The 19,681-nt window shown below is 44.6% G+C and overlaps 1 non-coding gene across 1 annotated transcript; it reads right to left on the bottom strand.

Annotated features, from left to right (window-relative positions):
• Positions 1 to 964: 964 nt before the first annotated feature.
• Positions 965 to 1,038, bottom strand: trnan-guu (transfer RNA asparagine (anticodon GUU)). Its single transcript has one exon. It is a non-coding gene; the product is annotated as a tRNA-Asn (tRNA).
• Between the last annotated feature and the right edge of the window lie 18,643 nt (positions 1,039 to 19,681).

The following is a 19,681-nucleotide window of genomic DNA, read 5'->3' as shown; positions in this document are numbered from 1 at the left end:
CCCGGTGCGTACCTGACGCCACCATGGTGCAGAGTTCTGACGTTAACACGGACATGCGCAGCAATGGGAACCTTCACAAGGCGAACAGCCAAAGATAATCACCGTCACTGCTTCCCTTCCACAGGCCCAACTTTGTGAAGCAGTATCTTTCACTGGCAAAGGAAACATCCTTGTCCTCAGGTGCCTGCTTCATTTCGATCACGATTTCATGCCCCTCACTGTTCTAGTCTCATTTCCAAACACTTTGCTCACAGCCTCAAACGAAGCTCTGTGGATATCTGTTTGTTCCACCCGAACAGGCAGTGGGTTGCAGATTCCCACCAGTCCCAATGTGAGTGAAATATTTTTCCCCCTCCACTGATTTGAATCTTAAAGAAGAAGCAGGGGAGCAAGCTCCCTTTCTTTTCGACGACATTTCTCATTTTGCAGTCGGCAGGTTTCACACCTGCGTGGGGAAACCGCAATGGATTTCAAGTCCATCGCATGAACCACTCGGCCCACGAATACAGAACCACACTGACAGCTTCACTTCCCAGGTCTGCCTGCCTGTGGAGCTGAGAAAGAGTGAATCATCGCAGAGTTTGTTTGAATCCAATCACTTCACAGTGATTCGAAAGGGTTAAATATCTGCACATGGCGAGTCGAGGTGTTTCATCCCAAAAGGTGAAATGAAATTTCCGTTAAAAACAAAACGAGAAATTGCAGGAGGAATTCAGCAGGTCAGGCAACATCTGTGGAAAGAGAATCAGAGACAACATTTCAAAATTCTGTTTTCTCCGACAGGTACTGTCAAACCTGCCGAGTTTGTCTTTTTGTCTCGGCTTCTTAGAATCCACAGTCCCTTACGTTAGACATTAATTCAATTCAGAAACCCCTTTGTGGAGAGGATTTCCGTTTGGGGAACATTTTCCTGACCCCATTAAAAGCGTTGAGCTTCGAAGCCAAGGAAGAAAAGCGAACACAGCGCCCCTGGGTGGACTCGAACCACCAACCGTTCGGTTAACAGCCGAACGCGCTGACCAATTGCGCCACAGAGACAGGCGTTGGCGTGGACTGCACCATCGCTTAGGGGAGGCTATTAGTGAATTCATAATTCAGCCTCCCCGCCGAGAATTACAGTTGTTGTCTTCCGCGCAGTCTTGCGAGAGATCCCGGCTTTCTTAACTAGACTTGTGCAAAAATGCCCGATTAAACTTCTCAAAAAGAACCTTCGTTAAAAGAGGCTGGGCTCCATGGATTACGAATGGGGCAGGAAGCGAAATGATTGCAGATAGCATTGAACAGGTTGACGTGTTTACTTCCCTAATTTTCTTATCCCTATGCCAATTGGCACGTGGCTTGTGCAGTAATGTTATTACACACACTGGAGCAGAGGGATTTGAACCTGAGCCTCAGGGCTCTATGGGAGACTACAGCTGCACCACAAAAAAGAACTCTAGTAAATAGGTCCTCTTCTGTTGAATGAGAGGAAACAGCTTCCTCCTCAACATGAGACGCGATCACTGTACCCTCCGTGCCCATTACAATAAACTGAGCCTTCTCCTGTTGAATGAATGAGTGGGAACCCCTCTCGGAGCTCCAAGAAGCGGGGGGCCCGGCTGGAGGCTGGATTTGCTCAAGGCTTGTATCTATTAACTTATTTATATGGTTCCTACTGTATGGGAGTATGGTTTACATTAAAACCGGAGGATCATGTCAGAGTGTTTGTTTATATTTAGCCGTTGTAGTTGGTAAAATACACTCCCTGGAGGAGCACATTCTATGCTGCTGCATTTCTTGCCTTCTGCCCTTCCCCCATTTGTTATCTCTCATCTCGATTTTACATTTTCAGTCAAATTTAATTTCACATTAATCAGCCTTGGTATTCACTGTGTATTATTAATTAATCTGTTGGATTGTTGTAATGGTGTAATTTCATTTATGTTTTCTGAGTTTGACATTGAATGTGCAGGTGTGAATGCCAGTAAGTTATAAAAATAAATCAAGAACTTGTGCTTTTTAAACAAAAAGACGAGATAAATGGTATTACTGGCGTTGTCTCCTTTGAGGATGATGATTATAGTCTGACCAACAAACCATTTCATGCAGTCACCCATTTTAATTAAAGTTTTTTGGAAAATAATTCTGGCAGGCAAAGATTTATACAACCCAAAATATGGTTGGTAATCATGTGTATTCTTATCTTTTAAGCCATAACAGATGGCATTGCGTGGCGGTTTGAGACTGAAACTTCGCTGGAAAGAATGTAGATTGATGAGGGAAGTCAAAATGGCAGAGTCTGGGGCCACAATCTATCAGTCTGGCTTGATTGCATGAGTGGTGGTTCTTCAAAAGCACCTTCCAAGTCATGACCTCAACCACCAAGAACAGACAAGTGTGAACACAGGATTCCGACTGCAAGATATATCGCATTGTTTCTTTGTTATTGACCAAAATGCTGGAACTCACTCCTGAACATTGTTACAGTCCACACCATATTTGTGAAGCAATTTAAGAAGCAGATCAGCACCACCTTTTCAAGGTCAGTTTGGGAAGAGTTGTTGGCACAGCCAATGATATTCACATCTCATGAAATAGTAAGCAAAGAGCCCACGGTGTTGGGAGGTTGTATGTTAGCATGGATAGATGATTGGCTAACTACCACAGTTGTGGTAAGTGGCATGTTCAGGATGACAACTTGTAACTAGTGGTGTACCACAGGGATCAGCGCTGGGGGCAACATTATTTACAATATATACACGAATTACTTGGATAAGTAAAGTGAAGGTACTATTGCTAAATTTGCAGAAGAGACAGTTGATGTGAAAGCAGGTGATGAGGATGACATTAGATATCTGGAGAGGGATATAGACAGGTTAAGCAAATGAGCGAAAGCTTGACAGATGGGAAAATGAGGTAATACAGTTTGTTAGGAGGTGAAGAACTGAATATTAAATGGAGAAAGCTTTAGAATAGAGGGATTTGGAATCACGTCCACGAATCTCTTCATCCAATTTCAGTGAGTAATAGGGAGACAAATGGGAGGTTGGCCTTTTCAATAGAGTAGAAATGTAGGAAGGTTATAGTGAACCTATGTAAGGCATTAGTCAGGCCACAACTGAATACTGTGAACAGTTTAGGGACCTTTACCTGAGGAAAGATATATTGGCATTGGAGGCAGGCCAGAGAAGGTTGACCATGATGATACCAGGGATGGAAAGAATGTCTTATGAGGAGAACTGAATAGGGTGGACCTGTGCTTATTAGAAGTTAGAAGAATTAGAGGTAACCTTATTGTCACGTGCAATATTCTGAGGAGACTTGACAGGCTAGACGTGGAAAAGTGGGTGAGTCTGGGACCAGAGGAAGTAACCTCCAAATAGGAGATTGCATGTTTAGGACATATAGGAATTTCTCCTGAGGGCAGTAAATCTGTGGAACTTGATACTACAGAGGGCTGTTGAGCCTGGGTTGTTACGTGCATTCAAGGTTGAGATCGATTTTTTTTAATCATTAAGCAAATTGAGGATTATAGGGAAATGGCAGCAAAATGGAGTAAATGTTTCCCAGAATAATCGTGATGTGAATAAATGGTAGAGTCAACTCAATGGGCTGAATTGAATAGTAAATAGTAAGGAGGAAAAGGATGCAACTGGCAATTACAGACCAGTCAGTGTTGAGAAGCCTCGAGATTGTAGGGTTTTTGGTAGCATTTGGGCATTGTTACTGGATTTAACATCTGGAGTTTCAAATTGATGCTGCTATGGCCCCGATGCAATTTGAAATCAATTTATGTATCTGGAATATTAACTTATCGCTGCTTTGGTGATCTTATCAATTGTCATAAGTACCTATCTTGTTCACTAATAACCTTTTTTAAGGAAGGAAATCTTCAGTCCTTTCCCAGTTTGGTGAATGTGTCACTCTTGATCCAAAGTCATGTGGTTGACTCTTAACTGCCCTCTGAATTGGCACTTGGTTATTTTTTTGGGAGACCAAGTGTCACGTTCCATGAATGAATAATGAAAAATATTCAGGACAAGATTATCAATGTCACTGTCAGTGAAGGCAAGATTGTGATCTCGTGATACTGGTTAAGTAGCCCAGAGATCTCGGTCTTCTGAGAACAAAAATTAAAATCCCATCATGGATGCTAGTGGACTTTATTTTCAACGAATAAAAAGATCTGGAAATGAGAGTTTGTCTCTGTACTGGCAACCAGGAAACCATTATTGGCTAAGACAATGAATTACAGCTGTTGGAGATCAGAAACAAAAGGCACAATTGCTGAGGAAATGCAGCAGGTCTGGCAGGATCTGTGGAAAGAAAGCAGTTAATGTTTTGAATCCAGCCTAATTTTGAAGGGCAACCGGGCTCAAAACAGTAACACTGTCGTCTCCTCATAGATGCTGCCAGAACAGTTGTTTTTGTCTAATCATTACAGAGTGTTGTGAAAGTGTTCTTTTAGGGAGGGAAATCTACCACTCACAACTCTACACACGCGTGCACACGCTCACATCATGTGACTCCAGACCTACTACAATGTGGTTGACTCTCAACTGCCTTCTAGCATGTAGCCTATTGCTCAGTCCAAAGGCCATGAGGGATGGGGAGCAAATGTTGGACGTGCTAGCAACAATTCCATCCCTCAAAATATTTTCATATATATTGTAAAGCATAGGTTAATGAAGGACAACCAAAACTATGGGAAAGTCATGCCCAACTAACCTGATTTGCTTGTAGTTATAAATATTGTTTTAAAATCCTCTTCAGAGAGGACATTGGTTCCATCATTGTTGCAATACTGCATGCCATTCTGTGCTTTCTGCTGCAGGAAGGGTGTTGTGAAACTTGAAAGGGTCAGAAAACATTTACAAGGATGCTGCCAGGGTTGGAGGGTTTGAGCTACAGGAAGAGATTGAATAGACTGGAGCTATTTTCTCTGGAGCTTTAGAGGCTGAGAGGTGACATTAAAGGCATTTATAAAATCATGAGGGACATGGATAGGGTAAATCGGCAAGGTCTTTTCTCTTGGGGTGGGGGAGTCCAAAATTAGAGGGCATAGGTTTAAGGTTAATGCAAATGGAGTTTAATATAGATAAGTGTGAGGTCTTACATTTTGTACAGTCAAATCAAGGTAGGAATATCATGGTGAATGGTAGGACCTTAAGGAGTGTAGTGGAACAGAGGGATCTTGGAGTACATGTTCACAGTTCTCTGAAAGTGGAGTCACAGGTAGAAAATTTGGGCACACTGGCCTTCATCAATCATGGCATTCAGTATAAAATACCGAATTAGAGTCGAGATAAGCACCAAATAATAATACATACCAACAAGCACCAAATATGTTTCCTATGCAGTATTTCAAACCAAGAGATGTAAGGGTGCAGGTTCTTAGCTCCTAGAAAGTGGAGTCATGGGTAGACAGGGCAGTGAAGAAGACTTTCGGCATGCTTGCTTTCATCAGTCAGAGCACTGAGTACAGGAGTTGGGATGAATTGTTGCAGCTGTCACAGATTCCACACAACACAAGACGTGACCCTGCCCTCCCCTGACTGACTGTCCCTTTGCATATCAGGGGGAAGACACCCCTTCAATTGTGAAGATCAGAAAACATGCCATCCTTCAAAAAAAGGGATGTGTTCACAAATATTTGGACAGAGGAAGGAAGTTGCAGTCTGGGTGAAGATCAATCTTCATTCAGAGAGGGAGAGGAAGAGCAGCAGCAGCTTCAGAAGTTCATGGTCCAACTTCTGAAAAGACTTTTTCTGATTTGCAGTTGTTCCTGGACTTGTAATATCGTACTGCAGCATATTGTAGATCTTCAGTAAGAGTGTCAATACTGCACTACAGAGGTCCATTTGCAACTTGAGGCCATATGAACTCTTCGTGGAGGTATGCAGTCTGCCACATAACCCTGTTGGTTTACAGTTACATAAAGATCGAGCAAAGATCTTTGGGATTGAGAGGAAAGAATGTTCCACAGTAACGAGAATTACGTTCAGACTTTCTATCATGGACTGACTGTGATGACCTTTGCAATCACTTCACAGGAATATTACAAGAGAAGAATTTGGCGGCAGAAATCTCAGACCAAACATCACATCAAAGTCTGACAGTCACTTGATTCACGAGGACGTGGATATTGATGGCCTTGAAAAGAAAGGGGAGAAGGTCTGTCTGCTTAGTGAGGTTTTAAACGTCAGTGTGACTGGAAACTCAGAGTCTCACATACCCACACACCCGAGTAGTGACTGGAACAAGCTTTACAGACTGAATGAGAGTGTTCCAATTATCAGGGGGTTCACCAGTAACACCACACACATGCTGTAAGCGTGAGCAAGTTTTCAACAGATTGTTAAGGTCTGAGACAGACGAGGGCACCTGCATCATGGAGAAACCGTGGAAATGTGGGGAGTGTAGGAATGGTTTCCCTTCGCCATTTGCGCTGGAGATTATTGGCGTTTGCACACCGGGCAGCGGCTGTTCACCTGCACTCAGTTACACCACCTCCTGGCCCACCAGTGGATCCACACCAGCAAGAACCCGTTCATCTGTCCCGTGTGTGGGCAGGGCTTCACTCAGTCAAACCACCTGCTGCCGCACCAGCGGATGCACACCAGGGAGAAACCATTTTCCTGCTCCGTGTACGGGAAGGGCTACACCCAGTCGTATCACCTGCTGCTCAGTTTCCGCGTCCACACTGGGGTGAAGCCGTTCACCTGTCCCTTGTGGAACAATATCTTATGTGATTCCTTCACCCTGCGCAAACACCAGCGCATCCACACCAAGGAGCGGCCGTCCACCTGTCCAGTGTGTGGGAAGGGCTTCATCCAGTCGTACAACTTGTGGAGACACCAGCAACTTCACAAGTGAGATGGCGCAGGGATTCATGTTGGACTCTGCTGTTACCGCAGCTGAGAGTCACATCTTGAACCCTGTTTAGTGGGTGAAGTGGGAGGGGTAAGGGGTTCCTTTATGCTGAATGGCCGCTCTGTCACCCATTTTACTTCCAGTGGGGGCTGACGCACTCTGAGCCTGGGATTGCACCTTCCCTACGGAAACAGTCCACAGAAGCGGCTGAAGTGCAGGTAGATCTGAAATAGATACATTTGTCTCTGTCCCATTGAGTCTCCAGCACAGTCGATCCAATTGGCCTCTGTCAGTGTTTATGCTCCACCTGAGCCTCCACCCACCCCTTCATCAGCTTACAGGTATCCCCTGCTTTTTGAAAGTTCACTTTACCCCCTAGCCCCTCCCCACCCAAGCCTGTGCCAATTCTTAATCCTAACTTAGGCCTGCTATTTATTGCCGTTGCGTGGTTTCTGTCCCTGCATACACCTCCCATTCATGTGTCTATCCAGATACACCTTAAGTGTTGCTAAGGTGCCTCTTACCACTACATCCATTGGCAATGCATTCCAGGCATCCACCATCCAACTGTGTGAAAAATCTTCCCTTTCAATTCTCCCGCAGACTGTACCCCTCTCGCCTTGAACTTGTGCCCTCTTGTCGTTGACTTTTCCACCCTGGTGGGGCGGGAGGGGGGGAGCATCTGACTATCTGACAGACTATCTGGCCCAACACCAAACATCCAAAGAATAATCCACACAGATCCATTTCCCTACCCCTATTACTCGACATTTACCTAACTTTCACATTCCTGAACACTGTGGGGCAATTCAAGCACGGACAATCCAATTTAACCTGCCAATCCCTGGGTATTGGGGTAATTTAGCATAGCCACTCCACCCTAACCTACACATTTGGATTGTGAGACGAAACCGGAGGAAAACCATATCGACACAGGGAGAATGTGCAAACTCCACACAGACAGTCACCTGGGACTGAAATTGAACCAATGTCCCTGGCGCTGTGAGGCATCAGTGTTAATGATTGAGCCACCATGCCGACCCGTCCAGTCAATCTGTGTGTCTCATCATTTTGTTGAGGCCATGCCTCTGCTTCCATCTTTACAGTGAATATAATCCAGGTTTATCCCATCTCTTCTCATAATGAGACCTCCAGACCAGGCAATGTCCGAGTGAACCTTCTCTATACCCTCTCCCAGAGCATCCATGTCCTTCTAGTATTGTGGGGACCAGAACTGCACGCAATATTCTGAGTGTGACCGGAATAAATAGCTGTAACATAACTCGACAACTCTTATACTCAAGGCAAACGTGCTATGTGCCTGCTTGATCTCGTTACCCGCCTGTATTGCCACTTTTGGAGATCTATATGGCCAGATCCCTCTGTATGCCAGTGCTTCTATGTGGTCTGAAATTTATCTTACAATTCTTGTATTTCCTATGTATCTGTATCCAGCTTCACCTTAATTGTGTTCCCCTCTTTATCTCTTTTCCCCCATTCTCACCCCTCCACACATCAGCATATCATAAGATTATAGGAGCAGACATTATGCCATTCAACCCATTGAGTCTGCTCCACCATTCAATTATGGCTGATAAGTTTCTCAACCCCTTTCTCCCCGTAACATTCGATCCTCTTGATATTCAAGAACCTCGTTATCCCCATCTTAAATATATTCAACGATCTGGCCTCCACAGCCTTCTGGGGCAGTGAATTCCATAGATACACCACTCTCTGTCTGAAGAAGTTCTCCTTATCTCCGTTCCAAAAGGTCTTCCCTTTACTTGAAGGCTGAGCCCCTGGCTCCTCGTTTCTCCTCCCCATGGAAATATTTTCCCAACATCCACTCTGTCTAAGCTGTTCAGTATGCTGTAGGTTTCAATTAGTTCCCTTGTCATCTTCTAAACTCCATTGAGTATAGACCCGGAATCCTCAAATGTTCTTCATATGTTAAGCTTTTCAATCCTGGGACCTTTCTCATCAACCTCCTCTGAACATGTTCCAGGGTCAGTACATCCTTCCTGAGATATGGAGCCCAAAACTGTGTACAGTACTCCAATTGTGGCCTGACTGGAACCTTACAGATCCTCAGAAGTGTTTCCCTGCTTTTATATTCAAGTCCTGTCAAAATAAATGCCATTGTTGCATTTGCCTTCCTAACTACTGACTCAACCTGTAAGTTTACCTTGAGAGAATCCTGGGCTAGAAGTCCCAAGTCTCTTTGCTCTTTGGATTTCTGAATTTTCTCCCCATAATCCTTCTGTTCCAGGGTAGCAGCAGAGACTTCCAGACACACTGATTTGTATTCCGGGATATCCAGGGATCTCAAGAACTGCCAGTATCTCAGGAGGAATCGTTATTCTGGGAGGAGGCAGAGAGGAGCGTGGTGTGCACCTGTAAACTCCAGAGCTTCCCAAACTTAACGAGTCAACAAGAACTCTTTCTGGACCAAGAAACGAAAGGGCGGACGAGAAACTGTGACACCACAGGAAGTGAAATTAGGCCATTCAGCCCATTGAGTCTCAAAGGTGATAGGGAAAATGGGGTTAAGAAAGATATCAGCCATGATTGAATGGCAGAGCAGATTCAATACAATAAATGGCTTAATTTCTGCTAGTTAACATCCATGGAAAGAAGGAGGCAACACAATAAGTTGTTTCTTGGGACAGGCAAGATAATGTTGTTTAATAATGGTGTGACAAAAGGACAATTAATTCTGCCTGTCGAAGGAAAGCCCTGACATAGAGGGGTTAATTGCAGGGCAGGCTGTTTCAAACAGATAGCTGACCCTCAAGGATAAGAAGGTAAGCTGCAGACCTGAGGTCTCCAGCAATGTGAGGTGATGTTAGAGTCTTTAACAAAAACTCACACCACAGATTTGAAATTGAGGAAACGCCACCAAAATTCAACTCCAGAATGATGCAGCAGCAGCAGTACTTAGAAGAATAAGACTGCATCAATCCCCTGGACACTTCCAGAGATGGGCACTGTCGGTGCAAACCCAGATAAATTCAGCCATCAACTGGGTGATAGCCAAGTTTGGTGGGGGGTGAAGCTGAATGAACTTGAGGGGTTTTATTTGTGGTTGCTACATGCAATAAAGTGCAAATCATTGTTTCAGCAGTTGATTCTCTGTGCGGTTTCTGAGTCAGGAGCCAAATTAAGGTGATTCACCCACAACCACACCAAGATGCTGGGATTAATATTGACTCCATTGCATTCAAGAGAATGTCATCAATACAGTTACAAAGCGAAGGCTGAACCCACCCACCCCACTCACCAAGAGCTCAAACTGAAACGTCCAAAGAGTGGCACGTTGCCCTTTAATCTGTAAAGTCAGTGTGATAAGTGGTGTAACCTGCTGTAGTGTTAAAAGTAAATCCCTGACACTTTAAAATCGACAATCAGCAATTTATTTAACCAACTCTCACGGTGGACAAATGAACAAAACTACTAACAAACTGAATAAATCCGTCTGAACTATTGGGTATTCTGGAATAAATCAAGATTCTTCTGGTATGCTGTTCCAATCAATACATGTCCGACTCAGATAACGCAAAATAGAATTTAATCTCTCAGATTACAACCAGGTTATGTGTCTTCCGGAATATTCTGTGCCATCTTCTGTCGGGGATGCCTCCTCCGATTCCTCTGTCAGGAATGCCCTTCTCTGTTTTTCTAAATGATGCTTTCTCTAATACACAGATGACTGAGAGCGCCAATTCTTTATGATAGGATTGGTCCTGTTGTCAAAACTTTAGGATTTAAATTTAATAAGTTTTTGGTAGCCAATGGGGCTGATTTAAATTGATTGGTGAAATTGAAAACCGTTTTCTTGTCCTGCTAACTGTACAGCCTTTTGTAACAAATGTTTCAGTTCAAGTGCTTTTTGTTGTGATCATGTTGCTCCTTTAAGATTACGTTGTTGGTTTATTTGCAGGAGGGGTTGTAAAAGGCTTCCCAATCATCTAGGATTAAGGTTTTTGCTAATGGTTAACAGATACTGGCTAAGGCAACAATCCGGGAAAAGGGTTTGACATTTTTTCTTCTAAAACACTTCTACAATGAAAGGGTATTTGTCCCATTCTTTTCCCCTGCTTTTGATTTTAGCAAGCAGTCTGTCTGAAGCTGCTGCAGGAAGAGATTTTTTCTGATTCAACAGATGTTTCTGGCTGACTCTAAAGCTTCAGGGAAAATAGTACCAGGGTATTCAGCCTCTCCCTGTAGCTCAAACCTTGCAGCCCTGGCAACATCCTTCCAAACCTTTTCTAAACCCTTTCAAGTTTCACAATGTCTTAAAAAGACGTCAACTTTACTCGACTAATGTGGGAGAATTTTCTGCATGACGCGTTGTGTCTGAAAGAGCCCTCCCCTGTGCTGTGACAGAGCTGCAGTGACTTTCAAAAGCCTGACAAATGCTGTTATCAGTCAAAGATTCATTGGGAGAAGCTTTTCAATCACATCTGTAAATGGAAAAAGTGTTTTTAATAATCAGACATGAATAAAGGGCTGCATTAATCATTTGTTCTGAAGATTTACTCATACATCACAAAACAGAGCATATGAACCCGGTCACAAGAAGTCGACGGGAATATAAGACACCACTGCCTATTTCCCGACCAGGACCGACTTTACACAGAAAACATGGACATTTTAAATGAATGGGGTGCCATTCGTTTTAAGATCAGGTGAACTTAAGAGGCACAGCATTGGCTTAGAAATGAGAGATCCTTGACACACACACAGCCAAAATCATCACTGCCATTGTTATCAAATTAGAATTTAGGCTGGATAGGCTGGGATGTTTTTCCACTGGAGCAGAGGAAGTTGAGAGGCAATATTTCCAAACCATGAGGGGTAGAGTTGGGTTAACGGTAGCTGTCTCTTCCCTCGGGGGAGGATTTCAAGAGCAAGGACGCGTTTTTATGGTGAGAGGAGAAAGATGGAAGAAAAGATGTGGGGCAAAATATTTACAGAGTGGAGTTCGCCTGGGGAAACAGCTGCCAGTGGAAGTGGTTGAAGCAGGTACATTAACAACATTGAAAAGGCGTTTCAACAAATACATGGGTAGGAAAGGTTTAGAAGGATATGGGCCAAGTGCAGGGAAATGAGGTTAGTGTTGACAAACATTTTGGTCAGCATTGATCGGTTTGGGCTGAAGGGCCTGTCTCTGTGCTATAGTACTCGATGACAGGCGTCTCTTTGTAACTCTGACAGTGTTGAGTTTCCACATGAACCAGGAAAAAGTGAGGACTGCAAATGCTGGAGATCAGAGTTGAGAGTGTGGTGCTGGAAAAGCACAGCATGCCAGGCAGCACCCGAGGCGCAGGAGAATCGATGTTTGAGGCATAAGGACATCTAGATGAATATCTCACTAAATCATGCTGAATCAAATCTGATCTCATTCGTCAACTCTGATGTGGAGGTGCTGGGGGTGGACAGGTCAGAAGTCACACAACACCAGGTGAGAATCCCAATAGATTGATTTGAACTCATGAGCTTTCGAAGCACTGTTCCTTCATCAGGTGAAGTGATGAAGGAGCAGCACTGATGAAGGAGCGATGCTCCCAAAGCTTGGGATTTCAAATAAACCTGTTGGACTGTAACCTGGTGTTGTGTGACTTCTGACTTCAACTTCTTCAAATGCGCATTCATGTTGAACTTGATGGGATACTTTATCCAACTCGGTATAGTTAAATCATATCGCTTGGAGGGGTTCATTTGAAACCTTCAAGGAGGTGAATTCAACAAGATTGAATTATTCAAAGTTACTCAATTCTAAACTTACCTCAGGACCAGTAGTCATAGAGGTACAGCGCGGAAACAGATCCTTCAGTCCAACTCGTCCACGCTGACCAGATATTCTAAATTAATCTAGTCCCATTTGCCAGCACTTGGCCCAAATCCCTCTAATCCTTTCTATTCATGTCCCCAACCAAATGTCTTTTAAATTCTACCAGCCTCCTCCACTTCCTCTGGCAGCTTGTTCCATACACGCACCACACTGCATGAAACGTTTTCCCTTTAGGTCCCTTTTAAATCTTTCCCCTCTCACTCTCAACCTATGCCCTCTCGTTCAAACTGATAAATCACTTCTGATGGAGATGTCAACGTTTCGGATAGAACCCTTCTTCAGTCCTGAGGGGTAATACCTGAAATGCTGACTTCTCCACCTCCTGGTCTGCCTGCCTTGTTGTGCCCAGCCTCCTGCTTATCTTTATTAGATTCCAGCATCTGCAGTTTTTTATTTTGTCTCTAACAAATGGTGGAGCAGATTCGATGGGTCAAAATATCCTAACTTCGGCTCCAATGGTCTTGTGGTCTTAGGTTTGTGCGGGCCCTGGGCTCAATGAGCAGCAGCGCCCACTGGAAGCAATATTCACAGAACCATAGAATCACGACAGCGTGGAAACAGGCCCTTCTGACCAACAAGTTCAGAGCGACCTTTGAAGAGTAATTCACCCAGATACATTCTCCTACCCCATCACTCTGCACTTACACCTAACTAATGCACCACATCTGCACATTCCTGAACACTATGGGACTATTTCGCTTGGCCAATTCGCCCAAACATGCGCACGTTTGGACTTTGGGAAGACACTGCAACACGCAGAGGAAACCCACGCAGACATTACATGCAAACTCCACACAGACAGTCACCCTGAGGATGGAATCAAATCTGGGTCCCTGGCGCTATGAGGCAGCAGTGCTAACCACTGAGCCACCACCCCCCCTTCCCCGTCCACTCCCCCAGTAGAAAACAGAAAACCCTACCAACTCTCCCACGATCCCCACTGTCAGCAAGGGCAGAAGGTTCAGTCCTGGGAGTGACCCTCAGCAGCGTTACCGGCAGAATCTGATTGTTGGGAGCATTGGTGCCTCCGCTGGTGCTTGTTCAAGCTGCAGGACATTGTGAACCTCTGTCCACACTCGGGCCAGGCAAACGGCCTCCCCGCAGTGTGGATCCGCTGGTGCGTCAGTAGAGTGGAGGAGACAGCAAAGCCCTTCTCGCACGCGAGGCAGGTGAACGGCCTCTCCACAGTGTGGACCCACCGGAGTGTCAGCAGGTGGGAGGCCTGGGTAAAGCCCTTCCCGCACACAGAGCAGCTGAAGGGCCTTTCCCCAGTGTGGACCCACTGGTGCTTCAGCAGGTCGGAAAGCGTGTAAAGTACTTCCCGCAGACAGAGCAGGTGAATGGCCTCTCGCCGGTGTGGACCCGCCAGTGGGCCAGCAGACCAGAGGAATCGCTGAAGGCCTTCCCACATTTGGGGCAGGGGAAGGGTTTCTCACCGGTTCTGGACCCGCCGGTGAATCACGAGGTGGGAGGAGCGAGTGAACACCTTCCCACAATCGGGGCAGCTTCCAACCCATATAAGTACCACATGGGAACTGACAATTTTTAATGCCATTGGATTGCTTGGACAGAACATTGGCTGGTGAAATTGGCAATATAGCTGTCTCGGACCATGTTCCAGTGTAATTAGATGGTAAAATCAAGAGTGGTGGAATGGATGCACAGCACTGGTGCACGGACCAATTCCTGTTAAGGGATAGCAAATTTGTTGAGTACATCACAAGAGTTCAGAGCCTTCTGGGATATCAACTCGGGTACGGCCAGTAATCCGGAAATACTGGAGGAGGCCACTAAGGCATAGTTATGAGGCCTGATTATTTTTTATTCAACGACTAGAAGGACGCAGAGGAAGGAGCAACAACAAATGCTGGAGACCCGTCTGCAGATAGCTTAGGAAGTATATTATAATAGGCCTTCACTGGTCAAGCTGCAGCTCTCTGGGCTGCTCCCAACTCATTGCACACACTGGGGAAAAAAGGTCTGCTTTGCTCAACAAAGATTGTTTGAATTTGGAGATAAGCCAGGTAGATATCTGACTAGAAAGAAAATGCTTCCCAATCTATTATGTCTGTTAGAGAGAAGGTTGGCACAGTTACCCGTGAGTTAAAGAAGATTAATGTTCGATTTAGGGAATACTTTGCAGGGTTATATCGGTCGGAGGGAGATGAACACAGTGCAGCGAGAATGCAGGCCGTTTTTGAGATCCTGCATCTCCCTAGTATAAACGTGGAACAGGTTTCCTTTTGAATGGGCCTTTGAAGATACATGAGGTGCAGGATGCAATAAAGCATCTCCAAGGTGGCAAAGCACCGGGGTCAGATGGATTCCCAAGTGAATTCTATAAGGAATTCATAAATGTGTTGGTGGAGCCACCTCTGGGGATGTATAGCTATTCATATGTACAGGATTAGGGAGGCTAGTATCTCCCTCATTTTAAAAAAGGGGAAAGAGCCCGAACAATGTGCTTCATACAGACCCATTTCACTGTTGAATGTAGATTGTAAAATTCTACCCAAGACCCTGAGGTTGGAAAAGGTGTTGTCCTGTATGGTGAAAGAAGATCAGATGGGTTTTGTTAAAGGCCGTAGCTCCTCCAACAATATCAGGAGGGTACTGAACATGGTGCAGGTATGCCAGCAAAGGTTGATCCTGGGTTCAGTGGCCTCCCTAGATGCAGAAAAGGCATTTGACCAGATAGAATGGCTGTACCTGTTTGTGGTCCTCAAGCGCTTTGGTCTGGGTGCAACCTTTGCGAGATGGGTGGTGGTGTTGTATAATGATCCTAAGGCAGCAGTCATCACAAATGGCACTAAGTCAGATAACTTTAATACTGGGAGAGGTAGTCGACAGGGATGTCCTCTTTCACCGCTGCTATTTACCTTGGCAATTGAGCCATTAGCTGAGGCTATCAGGAGGGATCCTGAAATAGTGGCGCCAGGAGTGGGAATGGGGGAACATAAGATTACCCCATATGCTGATGACGTCCTTTTGTTCTTGGCCAATCTGGAGGAGTCCGTTCCTCGATTGATTCAAACAATTAATTTATTTGGCAGTTTTTCGGGCTGCAGGATCAACTTTACAAAATCAGAAGCCATGCCAATGGTGGGTGGGGGGTGGGAGAATTAGTGGAGGTGCCTGATCTGAAGGATGGAATGCAGTTCCTGTTAAGATGGTCGTCAAAAGGGTTTTTGTATTTGGGAATTTTTATTACCCCTGCCTTCCACCAGCTGTATAAAGTTAACTATGTACAATTACTCGAGAGGATAAAGCAGGATTTGCAGCGGTGGGACGGATTACCGTTATCATGGTTAGGCCGAATAGCTCTGATTAAAATGAATGTTCTTCCTCGCCTGTTGTACCCCATGAGAATGCTCCTGTTGTTGCTACCCAGATGAGTATTACTGAGGCTCAATGGTTGGCTTGGTTCTTTTATTTGGTGTCGCAGACGCCCCCTAATTAAGTTTATCAAATTGCAGCTCTCACAGGGTGAGGAGGAGTGGACCTTTTGGACTTGAAGAGATATCAAATAAGCGCTTTCTTAGCATATGTGTGTGACTGGGCACGAGGGGACTTGGGTAGATTTTGCTTGACGTTGAAGCATTGCAGTCGAGATGTCCCCGAGTTAATCTATTATTCATTGATCAAGATGAAATCCGAGACTGAGCAGTGTAAGAGTACAATCATTTTAAATACAGTGAAAGCCTGGAGGATAATGAGGCAAGACAAGGGCAATTGGCTGAAGACTTCACTGATTACCCCACTGGTGGCAGCCCAAGGATTTAAACCTGGGGCAATGGACTCTGGCTTTAAGTCATGGGAGAATAAAGGAATCTTCTGTCTGGGAGATTTATTCCAGGGTTAGATCTTGATGTCATTTAGCCAGCTAAGTCAGAAATATGCATTGTCTAATAGGGACCTTTTCCGGTACTTTCAGCCAACGGATTATATACAGAGGAATACCACGCTCCTGGGTCAGCATTACAGGTCAGATGTGGAATAAAGAGTACTCTGGTGTCCAGGTGCTCTTTCAGTTAGTACGTTGTATCATTTACAGAAGGGACGTACCTTAGGGGATGTGGAGGGACTCTCTAGGATGTGGAATCGGGAGCTAGGATAGGATATTTCATTAGAAGTATGGCAAGATATATGGGAAAATGTAAGGAAAATTTCAATATGTAACAAAGCACAGGGCATGCAATTGAAGATATTACATAGGGCTTATGTGGTGCCAGAGAGGCTAGCTAAGTTCAAGATAGGCACATCACCAGGGTGTCCCAAATGTAAAATTAGTATAGGCACTCACACACTGTTATTGGTCATGTTGTAAGATCCAGAGATACTGGAGTGCTATAGCAAGGGAGCTGAAGGGCATCCTGGGGGATTAAAGTTAAAGTGAATCCGGTATTTCTTCTTCTGGGGTTGCCAAATTTGCCTTCACTCAGAGAACACAGGAACAGACTGTAACATTCTTATGCACTGTGCAAGGAAGAACATTTTAATTAATTGGACGTTGGAAAACCCCCAGGGCTTATGGGGTGGCACATGCTGGTGATGGAGCATCCCCCCCAAGATGACCTCACAAATATGGTGCACCACAAAACAGTAGTTTTACAAGACGTGGCAGCCCTTTCAAAATTATATTGATGCAGACTGATCAGCAATATTAATTAGAGCCGTGGTATTGCTGTGGGAATCGGTCTGGGCGCTCATGGGGCCCTGGGAGGGCAAGGCTGGGTGAAAAGAATACGGGTGCAATAACTGGTGCTCCCATGGATGGGAGCCTTAATGGAGGTGTGGTGAGTGAAATAGAATAAAGTAATGTGATAGAATTCAAATTAACTTAAATTATGTTTAATTTTATTTTTATTCAATTTGATTGTAGTTTAGTTTAAGCTAAGTTTGTTCCAGTAGAATAATAGGTAGCTCATTATTAATAGTATCATAATATGACATTGTTGTACTGCTATGTTTCTGTATTTTGGTATTGTTCTTTTTTGTATATGGAGGTGCTGTGAGAGATTTGAAAAAGTTTCTAATAAAAGAATATATTTTTTTAAATTTCTTGCCTTCCCCCATAACTATTTTTGACATTCAAAAGTCAGATGAAATCAGCTTTGAATATATTCAATATCTCCCTAACTACAGGAAGGCATCCCCACTTTGAACTCAATTCCTCTTGCTAATATACCACTTGCCTTGCTGATTGCTTGCTGCACCTATGTGACAACTGGCATTGACTGGAGTAGAAAGCCTGAGCAGAAGGTAGCTGAGGCACGTTTGTACATCCACACATCATTCCTGGTGAAGGGCTTTTGCCCAAAACGTTAACTGTTCTGCACCTCGGATGCTGTCTGACCAGCTGTGCTTTTCCAGCGCCACATTTTTCGACTCTGATTTCCGTTATCTGCAGTCCTCACTTTCTCCACATCCCAATATATCACCATTTAAACAATGTACCTCCTTCCTGTTTTTATTTCATAGGAAAGACTATAACTTCACACTGCGTTACTACATTTACCATGTGTTTGCCAATTAAGACACATACCTGAACCAACTTTGCTGCAAGTCAAGAACTGAACACCAGAGTGAAAAAATAAAATGGAAAAGGGGGTGAGAAGAGTGTGTTGTACTCACAGATGTTGGACAGAGGAAAGAAGTTGCAGTCTGGGATGAAGTTCAATCTTCATTCATAGAGAGAGGAGCAGCAACACCTTCACAAGCGCATGGTCTAACTTCCGCTTTCCGACATTAGAGGGGAGGCTCTCAATGGCAGGAGGACCACACTCCTTCCCGTCCTTCAGGGCTTCCCATTGGTCGATCAAGAATGTTGCGTGCCGTTTCCGCTGACAGCAAAGAGCATGCGTAGTATTTTGCTGACACCAGCGGACATGTGCAATGCTTCCTGACATCGAGAAGCATGCGCAGTATGCCCAGTGGAGATGCTGGTCCAACTGCCAATCGGAGAGAAAAAAAAAGCTGGAGTCAGACTTGTTTGTTTCCCTGAGGCTCAACAGTTTATTCCTTTTGCATTTTGTGTGGCTGCTCAATTTTTGAATGTCTTTTCCCCAGGGTAGAAGAAAGCCAAAACTGGAGGGGCATAGGTTTAGGGTGAGAGGGGGTTTAAATGGGACAGAACTCGTAACGTTTTCATGCAGAGCGTGGTATACGTATGGAATGAGCTGCCAGAGACAATGGTCGAGGCTGGAACAATTACAACATTTAAAAGGCATCTGGATGGGTATATGAATAGGAAGGGTTGAGAGAGATATGGGCCAAATGATGGCAAATAGATTACCAGATTAATTTAGAATATGTGGTTGGCATGCACTGAAAGGTTTGTTTCCCTGCTCTGCAACTCTATGACTCTATTTCTAATTAATCTGAACCAACTTCACAAGACGAGGAATTGACCATTCCATCCTTACAGCTTGTCCTCAACTGTGGCCTAATTGCACAGATTTCAATGCAAGTTTCAGAAAAATTCAGCTTTTAAAAAAAAAATTGAATTTGCTTTCAAACTTTACTTATGGTTTTGAAAGTATCATTTTAGCGATTCTCAATGTTAAAGATCAGCCATTTCTCACACCACACCCTCCCATCTCGCAGGTAGAGTCATCACCATCCACGTTCTCTCTATCCTTAGAAGGGCTGATACAGTGATCAAAGAGGGCTCGACGCACAAGAAAGGATGAGAATGGGGGTGCAGGTAGAGAAATTGTACGGGAAACAGAGACTGGGCGTAGAGAGAGAGAAAATCGACCCGGGGACAGAACATTGGAGTTAGAGAAACACTGGGGGTGCACAGGGTGGGGGCAGAGCGTTTGACAGAGAGAGAGAGAATGGGTGTGCAGAGTGTGGGGAGAGCGAATGGATGTGGGTCAGTGCGTGGGGAAAGAATGCAAGGGGGCAGAGGGTGGGGGAGAAAGAGAGCAACAATGAATGTTAGGAGAGGGTGAGGGAAGAGAGAGGGAATGG

The sequence above is a fragment of the Chiloscyllium plagiosum genome, unplaced genomic scaffold (genome assembly GCF_037043375.1).
Source record: "Chiloscyllium plagiosum isolate Xiang-an unplaced genomic scaffold, Cpla_swu_hap1 HiC_scaffold_27, whole genome shotgun sequence".
Classification (NCBI taxonomy): Eukaryota; Metazoa; Chordata; class Chondrichthyes; order Orectolobiformes; family Hemiscylliidae; genus Chiloscyllium; species Chiloscyllium plagiosum.
Note: the sequence above shows the minus strand (reverse complement) of the source record. Positions and strands in the feature narration are given on the sequence as shown.